Source organism: Tamandua tetradactyla, chromosome 1, assembly GCF_023851605.1.
Source record: "Tamandua tetradactyla isolate mTamTet1 chromosome 1, mTamTet1.pri, whole genome shotgun sequence".
Classification (NCBI taxonomy): Eukaryota; Metazoa; Chordata; class Mammalia; order Pilosa; family Myrmecophagidae; genus Tamandua; species Tamandua tetradactyla.
The window spans coordinates 136,119,685-136,129,888 of record NC_135327.1 but is presented as its reverse complement, the minus strand read 5'-3'; the positions used below and the strand labels follow the sequence as shown (position 1 = coordinate 136,129,888).

At 34.9% G+C, this 10,204-nt stretch overlaps 1 pseudogene; it reads right to left on the bottom strand.

The window, feature by feature from the left end:
* Positions 1–630: 630 nt before the first annotated feature.
* On the bottom strand, positions 631–784 carry LOC143653141 (U1 spliceosomal RNA; annotated as a pseudogene).
* Positions 785–10,204: the final 9,420 nt, after the last annotated feature.

Here is a 10,204-nt window from a genome sequence, read left to right as displayed (position 1 = left end):
ACACTACTAGTTCAGGCATGATGTTTTACCCCTTATTTTTGGTACCAGGGATACAATGGAGAAAGAATCCCAATACTAGTATGGAAAATGTATCGAACGCTTGAGGCTCAATAGAAATAGCTGGATTCATCTGTGGGGTAGAGGCCCTGGCTATCAAAGGAAGCGTTTTTGATAATGTAATATTAACCAGAAGTCTGTCTATCCCGTGTGCCTGCAGGTCCATTCTGAGTCATCAGGAACAGCAGTAGAAGGCTTCGGTACTTCAGAGAAGTCAAACACAGGGTTTGAGTAAATCCGAGGACGCCGTTACATTTCAGGGGTAACATGGACTGGACCATGCTTTGGAAGGTGGCCTCCTGAGTGAGCCCAGGTAAGAATGTAGAGGAACCACCGAGCCAACTCACAGAACTGTGAGAGGAGAAAACATCATCATTGTTTTAAGCCATTGCATTTTTTTGGTAGTTTGTTATGCAGAACTAGATAACTGATAGAAAAGGCATGCAGATTTGAAGAGTTGGGTGAGGATATAAATCAGGCATAGCTTTTGTGCTCAAGAGATTCAATTGGTAAAATATAAAACAAAAAAACAAAATTAATAAACCAAGGATGGTTTTAAGTTATATATCAGGAGCATTTTTTTTTTTTTGGCTTTTACAAATTATGCAGTCAAGTTTCCCACATTTGGGGAAATCGCAGGGGTCAGCACATCCGGAGTGCAATGGATAAGCCTCGCCCTGGGAAAACCACCTTCGTGATCATGGTATCTCCCCTGCCAGGTAAGCATCAGGAGCATTTTTGCCTGGTATTGGGAACAAGGTAGATGCTGATTTAATTTCTAGAGGAAATTATATCTGAACTCACACATGAAAGATGTGAAGGTATTGGTCAGATGAAGGCGATAGGGAAGGCAAACACGTTCTTGGCAGAAGGCAAGATGTATGTATGTAAAGGCCTAGAGGCAAAGCAAGGCTTTTGCATATATCTCATTTTCCTGAGATATATTTTCAAAAGAGTATATTTTGACAGATGTATAGAACACAGAGTGAAGAGTGGTAGCTTTTGTGCGTGCAAAGAGAAAAAGGAACCGTATTTTAAAAGATTTGTAAGTCATTTTATAGAGTTTGGGTTTTACCCTGAAGGCAATCGGGAGCTATTAAAGTTATAGGTGTGTGTGTTGGTGATATGATCATTTACATACTTTAATAAAAATATTGAGTTAGTGTGAAGATAATTGTGGAAGTTTGGAGGCAAGAAAATAAATTAGGAGATTGGCGGCAATAACCTAGAGGGGAGATGATAGTGAAGTAACTTCTGATAGTGATGGTGGAGATGAGAAATATACCAAGGATTTATAATCCATTGGATTTGGTGACTGAGCAGAAGAGGAAGGAAGGGATAAAGAAAGTAGTCAGTAATGTATGCATACCACACAGTTTTCTAAAGGATAGATGTCAGCAAAGCTACCATGCATGATTGCGTTTGTGATGTCCTGCAAAACAAAGGAATTTTTTGAGTGGACTAAAGATTATGTGCCCTAAATTTGGCTCCACCTGGCCCTGAGAGTGTTTCTTTTACAAAGTTAGAAGTAGGAGCAGGTTTTGAGAGAAGATAGTCCAGATTTGAATAATTGAATTTAAGGTAACTATAAATATATTGATGAATTATATGTATTAATTTGGAATTCAGTTATGGTGTGAACTTTGCATATATATTTGGGATTCATCAGCATATATGTCATAATTGAAGTCAAAGAATTAGATGAGATTGTTCTGGTAGAATGTGTGAAGAGAAGGGAACATAATGAGCCCTGAGCAATACAAACATGTAGAAAATAAACAGCAGAAGAGAGCAAGACAAAAAGAAGAAAGAGGAGGAGGAAGAAAAGGAAAAAGGAAGGTGGGGAAAACTAGCAAAGTGTTCTCAGAATAAAAAAAGAGAGCATTTCAAAACGTAAAGAGTGGTTTTTATTTCTAAATGCTGTAAAGAGAATTATATGAGATGAAGACTGGAGTATGGCATCATATTTACAGTAAAGAAAATTGATATGTATGATGACAAGTCTTGGTAAAGTGACCCATTAGAAACCACACTGAGATAATAGAAGATGTAGGAGTACAAAAAGTGGCTTAGAGAACTCATTAAAGATGTTTGGCAAGTGAAGAAGACAAAAAATGGGGAGGGATATGGCAAGCATGGATTTTATTAAGTTGGAGGAGGTTTAAAAGACTATTTAAAGTGGGAGAGAACCAGCATAGCTGGAGAAAATACAGGGAAAAGGACACTATCAGGGAGCAAGATAAGCAGGAAATATGAAATGGAACTCAGAACAAAGTTGAAGGGGATTAAAGTAAACAAAAGAAAGTATACATCTTCCTTTGCAAGGAGAATAGAAAGAAGGGGTAGATTACAAAAAAAATAAATAAATAAAAATGAACTGTCTATATGTGATAATAGAAAGAAATTTTCATCTGATTGCTTATGTCTTTCCAACGATATGTAAATAGAGTTCATCTGACAAGAGAAAAAAGTTGTAGATGAGTCAGAGATTTGAGATGATACTAAAGAAAATTTGAAACAGTCAAGTTTGGGAATGGAAGACAATTCTGACTAGAGAAAATGTGAAGAAGCACAAGGAAGTTTATTGAACCAAGTAAAATTTAGGCACTTATTTGTTATACATTGGTTCATGTGATTTTCTCCAACAATATTCATCAGCTGAAGCATAGCATGAAATAACAACAGTTAGATCTATCTCGTGTCGGAATCTTCCTGGGTAGAAGTTACAGAAGAAATACACGGCAAGTTATCTGAGGACATTGTCAAAGAGAGGTTGAAAGGTGGGACATAATGCCAGAAATGGAAATAAAGAGAGGAGGTAAGTGATAGAGAGAAAGTAAATCAATGAAATGACCGGTGGCCTTGGCATTGCTGATGAAATAGTATAGTAGGAATAACTGAATAAGAAAGCTGAAAAGAAAGTGTCTGTGCTCAAAGATGTCTGAGGTTAAGAGGGTAGAGGTGAAACTTCTGGGTGATGATGAAGTCCTGGCTGTGGCCTTGAGAGTCTGTATATTTTAAAGTCATTGGAGTTAAGATAAAGAAATTGAGTACTTGGTGGGGGCTGGATGGGCTAGAATGTGAATATTGAAGGAATTATTGAAGGGCATATTGAAGAAAAGTAAATGTGAATATTGAAAAGATGGTGGCAGAACTTGAGGTAGGGAGAAAAGCTGTGAACTATATATGCAAGTCCCCAGGGTTTGAGGGGGAGTGATTAGTAAAATTGGTAAGGAGCCAAATATTCTGAGCCCCAAACAAGCCCGGGAGTTTCCAAAGAGTATCCAAGTAATAGTCAGCTATTAGCTTTGGTGAGAAGAATGCTGACTCCCCACTTCCTCAGCAGAGCTATGAGATGTGTGGGAGAATGAGAAACGTTAGCTTGAGGCATCCTGTGGTTGTTCTCGTGGGACAGCAAATTTCAGTGAAGGCAGGAGGTGGAGAAATATTACTAACTAGGTTGAGTAAGTGAGGGGATTTATTTATCTACCATATGATGGGGGATTTCAGAGCACATAACTGAACGGTATGAGAATGCAAGAAAAAGTACAAGGTCAGGTTAGGGAAGAGGAAGCTTGAAATAGTATGGAGATGACGAGACTAGAGAAGAGTATAAATATTTGTTTGGAGGCACTTTCTTCTTAGGCAAACAGCCAAGGATGAGAGGGATATGAGAGACAGTGAGTTTAGATGGATACAAGTTTTCCATATAATTAGATTCAGATATTTCCACGTGGTTAGGTAAGGAGAGTGCAAGGAGGGTGGGGATTCAGGTCAAGATTTGTGTTATCACTTCTAATAGATATCAAACAGAAAAAAACATCTTGGGTCCAAATAGCAAGCAATCAAGAGGAGGTGGGAACGAGAAATTCCCATAAAGGAAGGATTTTCAGTATCACGAGCCTAAGTTGAGAGGAAACAGAGGGTTCACAATCATTTGGAATTTGGAGGTTTAAAGAACTGTCCTCGTTACTGAGAGGAAAGTCAAGGAAGTTAATAAAGGTTAGAGAGAAATGACTTGCAATTCACCTCTGTGGGAAAGGCTTGGACTTGCTCTCATGGGCAGCTGAGTCACAGGTGAAGCAGTTAAGTGAATGACCCTGGGTTTTCACAGGATTTTCTTAAATTTCTAAAAGCCATGTCAGGCAATATTTTGACATTTCCTAAATACAAGACAAAACATACACATTCGGACAGCAATTTGAAATGTAAATAATAGCTATACTGAGTCCTCAGTTTAAAATTAACGTCTAGTTAATTTTATATATCTGGAAATCCCATACTAAATAGAAAGCATCCCCTTTAAGAAAATAGATCATACATCTATGTGATGATATTAAGAATTACTGATTGCATATGTAGAATGGAATGATTTCTAAATGTTGTGTTAGTTAATTTTTTTAATTAATAAAAAAATGCAAAAAAAAATAGATTGATGCCTTTTCAGAGGACTTTTTGTAACTGCACCTGGTTGGATTATTCATTGTAAATGAAAACAGAGGTTTTTGTTTGTTAATTTTAACCAAGAGGCTGTTCCTATTTTTTTTTCCAGTTGAACCAACAAAGGACCTACTGTGCAAACTGCTTTGTCAAGTAGTGAATGCTGCTGGGAGCACAAAGCAGGATACATCTTCCCTGCCTTAACTTATTAACACTTCCTTTTGAGGAAAATTTCAATCCACTGGCTAGAATATTTTGTAAATAGTTCTTGATGATGATATAAAACAAAAAATTGTGGATCTTCTATTCTATTACTCAAAAGATTTTTTTTCCCCCTCTCTGAGAAGAATGAGGTAAACCCCATACCTATTAAATAAATTATGTGTGTTGTTAGGACATCACAAATATGGGTTAGGGTAGGACTAGGAAGCTTCTTTAGAAGTTGTGTTTAATTTATGTAAGTATCTGCAGCTGGTACTGACAAAGAAATCCAATATACTAAACAAGTTTAAAGTCTAAACCTTACATAGAATTAGGTACAAAGGAAATAAAAATATAAATGCTAAAATCCACTTACTTGCATCAATGATAAAATCCTTTGTTTTATTCAGAAAGCGATAGACATCTGCTTTTCCAGCCACATCTTTATCATAAACTCGACTTAATTGTGTTCCTGGGAGCATGTTTTCAGGCAAATTCACTGGATTAATTAACATCTGAATGTCTGCTGCAATGTGGGAAAACACTGGAAGAGATTCCAAAGACACAGTTCTTAAATAATATAAAGAAAAAATATGAAAATGAGCAACTTTATAAATAATCATTCTGTGTGTAGTTTAGATCCATCGCTAAGATTGTAATAGGGGAAAATTTCATCTAAAACTGAGACAAAGTTTGTTTTTTTCTTTAAATCACACTTCAGTATTGTTTTGTTCTGTGCAGAACATAGACTTGAGGAAAGAAGTAGTTGAGATTCCAGCTTTAGTTCATGAACATCTTTAGATCATTCCTTTGTTCAACAAGTATATTTAACTGTTACCACATAGATGATTATTTCAGTTTGACTAATTTCCTCCTTTAGTTGATCATGTAAATCAAATCATTTTGTATACTATCATAGGCCACTTGCTCAAGAAGAGTTTGTTGTATTATAGTTAAAATGCTAATCGTAAAACTCAGGGAAATCCTTCCTGCTTTAATTTACTTTATTATTGTCATCACTTTTCTTTTATTAGAAAGCAAGGAGGCTCTGTTTTTGGTTTAGTTGTGATGTAAATTGCATTACGCTCCACCTCTAGCGTGAAAAGCAAAAATAAGCATATCTTGAAATTTACTTTCAAGGTATGTACTTTAACTAAAATGGAATAAAAATAATATCCAGAGAAAATAGTCCAATGTTAAAAGTCAGAAATTAATATAGAATACTTTATATGATTTCTTACTGCATAATAAAGAATTGATACAGCAAAAATTACTTTATGAGAAGAGGACCCTAAAGTAAAAAATATTACAAAAGATACAATCATGCTTGAAATAATTCAGCTGTTAGGTTTTGATCTTTAAGAACACACATGCAAACAGAAAGACAGCGAGAGTGAGAATGAGAGCGAAAGAGAGAAATACCCAACGAGCTGAAAGGCTCTGAGTAGATATATATATATAGATATATATAGATATATATATCTATATATATATAGAGAGAGAGAGAGAGAGAGAGAGCAGATTATCAGCAAAGCCAGGAACATTATATGACATCAATTCTAATTATAAATATTTGAGTCGATGTGGTGTATAATATGGAGAATTTTTGACAAGTAGTTCTGATGATTTGTGGGAAACTGCTTATGGCACCGGCAGTGTGCCAGCCATCCTGTGGTCTGACGCCATCTTAGGTACCAACTCAAGTTAAGTTTCTGTTTCCTCACTTCTGCTCTGCCCTTCCCCAAAATCAGCTGACCAGCCTCGGCTAATCTGCCTTTCCCAATTTAGTCTCTGCTGATTGGTTGCTTAACTGCAGGGTAATGCCCAACCTCTGCTAACGCCCGATAGAAGTCACCTCCCCTTTCTTGCTGTATAAACACCCTGGATTCGCCCTCAATAAACGAGACTTGATCAGAATCCTGTCTTGTCTCCATTCTCTGTGTCTCTTGTCCCATCCATTCTCGCTCCCTCCCTCAGGTCCAGGTTCGTCTGTACCACGGGTCGCGTCAATTATTTGCTCTCTTTAATCCTTATTTATCTAGTAGAATGTGTTCTGTAAGTAGGATAAAGGATTATTTTTAATGTGACTCCATATATATTTGCAAATCCTAAAATGATTAAGTCAACACATTTCTGAGTGCCATAGGCAGTGCTCACCAGTCTGTTGCTGGAAGGACTTCCAGAGGTGAGAAAGAACCACTCTAGCAGTTTGTAAACAAACAAAGATGATAGATAGATTAAAAATACCTAGAGCACATCAGAGTAGAATGCATATTTCAGAATAATGACATGAAATTTTAGGAGAGGGAAGAATTGCTTTCAAACAGGGAAAATAGAGAAAACTTCAAGGAGGAGGTGGCTTTGTAAAAAGGGCACTTTAGTGCAGCAAAGTCCCAGGACTTTGGTAGCACCATTCTATTAGTAAAAAAAAAAATTCAATATTTGCTATCTCTTTACTAAATAATACATTTCTTAAAGATCTGTTTCCTCATCCCACTTTGATGACTAATTTGCACTTAACAGCTTTAGCTGCTAGACTTTTCCTGTAATACATTGCCTATGAATAATGTAGGTGATTGAATTTCTGTAAACTAATTCTTAAAAGTTCATTTGTTTTAATTCTGGTCAAAACAGCCATTCCATCAGTGGTCACCCTTAGGTTTCTTTTACCCCATATATTTTCTTAGAGTAGTCATTTTATGATAGGAGAATTTTTCTGCAGTGCAGTTTTCCTTTTACCATGCAAAAAAAAAAAATCCTCAAATTTTGCATTTCTGAAATAAAATTTAGCAAATATCATAAACCTAGACATGTTAGAAGTGTGTGCACTTTTATCCAACTATAGAATAAACTGCTCCCACTAATTATTAGAACTAATAATTAGTTCTAATCACATTCCTTTAAATCTTTAACATTTTCTTAACATCTTCCCAAAATATTTGATAACAGAATGCATTCTAGTTTGCTTGCTATTTCACATGGGTTCTTTAAGCTATTTTTCCAATGTATGTAGAACAATAATTACTTCAAGCAAATATAGACTTATGCATTTTGCTCTTGTTCATTTGTTTCTAAATTGGCAAAATTTTGACAGGTTCAGAATGTACCCCTAACATTGCTAAAAATACAGCATAATTTTAACTTCCCGGTTTAGCTGCTAAGTTTTAAACATTTTGCTAAACTGTGATGTCTTCAAGCTACCAGGACCTACTATCTTCAAGGAAAATATACATTTAAGTTGAGATTCATCATTAATAATCGAACATGAAAATCCACATGCAACTATTATTTAGATCATTTTCAATGTTTTTTGACTGGCTTCTTTGTAGAACTAGTCTTTACTTCCTAATGCAAGTGTTAAGCATGCTCATTGCCTTTTTCTTATTCATCATAACACTCCTATGTCCTATTGTTCTTCCCTTCTTGAAGTTAAATTTCTTTTTTATTTAATGAAGAGCGATGTAGTTTAAGCAAGATGATATAATACATAAATCCACTTCAACTGCATTTACATGTGGTGCAAATGGTTGCAGCGTTCTGAAAGTGAGCAAATGTGGAGAACGTCTGTCTATGTACATTAGAACTTCAACTCTGACCTCAGCGTGGCACAGAGCCACTTGACATGAGGATCCAGTTAGAAAGGCACTGTGAAGTAGCATATTAAAGCTTAATTTTCTTCTTCTATTTCAGATAAAAGTAAGTGTAAATAGAAGTTCTAATATGTCTTTCTATCTTTCCTCACTACAGTAGATAATTTTCTCCATTTATTCATATGTGAGAATCACACTTTGGAGATGCTACCTTAATTTATATGAAATATTTCGCCAGTTTAAATCTTTACTCATTCATTCATTAACTTATCCTTTTATGTAATAAAGGGCAAATAGGAACACTGGTAGAAGGGAAAGAATATTTTTTGTTTAACAAAATACACAGCAGTTCTGTTTCCTATTATTTACTTTTAAGTAAGGGAGTGACCACAAATTCATTTTAGAACAATTCACATGAAAGGATGATCAGCAATGAGAAGCTGAATGAGGGGAGAAAGGCGAAGTTTTTACAAAATTCTATGTGAAAGGTACCCAAAGTAGAGTGTTGTCTGGGAACATAGAAAGATAGGCTATTTCTCAAGAAATGTTTCCCATTCAATTTTGTTACAAAATTATATCCAAGCTATTTCACACCTATGAACAATTCCTGGTGTGTATCACAGCTTTAGATTATAAACAATCACATGTATGTGTTAAGGCAGTTCTTACTGTACACAGTAGTGCAGAACCAAAAAAATGACTGCAAGTCCTAATCACGGAAAACAATCCTAATCATGGCAAAAATCAAAATTGTGACAGTACTTTAAACAGTTTTGTTAAAGCATTAAAAAAAATCTCTAATTATAGGTTATAAATATATAAGGAAATTAAGAAAAACAGCAAAATCATATTTACATTGTACACTTTAAATTAAATTGATAATTAAAGTGTTTATTTCTTTGTTGAAAACTTTTAAGAGTAATTTGAGCAGTGCTTGCGTTCTTCTCATTGTATAACTTACAATATGGAACAAGGGTCCTTTCTGTGCTTTAGTAAATTACCCTCTTCTTTTTTTAAGTCTGGATTAGCTTCCAACATTTTATCTTTCACAATATCAATGTTGTGAAATATCTTCAAAATTCTCTTTAATGTGACAATTTTTGCTGACGTCACTTTCTCTGGGACATCGTCATCCTTTTTTTCATAACCACTTTCTTCATTTATGTTAATGAGCCATCTTCACTAAGTTCCTCTGGCTGCATATCTAGAATTTCTCAAATGGTGGCAGTGTCAACATTCCCACAAACAGCTATTTCTCTATAACTCCATTTACAATTCTTTGGAATCCTGAACACAAATGACTTGTTGTTACTTCTAACTTTGATGCTTTTATGGTTTAAAATGCATGTTGTATGTCATATTTTATCCAAAATTGCATGATCAGTTTTAAATAAATTAAAAAGAAAAGAAATTGCATGATCTTCAGTTGTAAAATAAGTAGCCTTTCTGGAAATCCATCTAAACTTATAGGCTTTAAAAACTGAAATAATTCCTAGGTCAATTGGCTTTGATTAATGAAGTTGTGTTAGTGGTTAAAAAAAAAAAAAAAAAACAAGCAAGCAAGCAAACAAAAAATCATTTTCACTTCAATTCCTAAGAGAATTAAGATGACTCTGAACATTATCCAACCATCGCAGTGCTTTAAAAGTTAAATTATTTAATAGTAATAGTGCTTTAAAGATTAAATTATATTGCCAGCAGTCTAAACCACTAAGATAAGTGAAGGGTTTATAGAGAAATTCTTTGAAGCGCACCACCCTTTAACTATGCCATCTGAATCTATCAAGGATAATAATTATATAAGATTTGATAAAAATCACTTCTATGAGACACATTTATTAAATATTTCATGAAATCTGCAAGCCAGAGCCAGACAGAAGAATAAAATTCTCAAGTCAGTTCTAGGAATTGTTTGC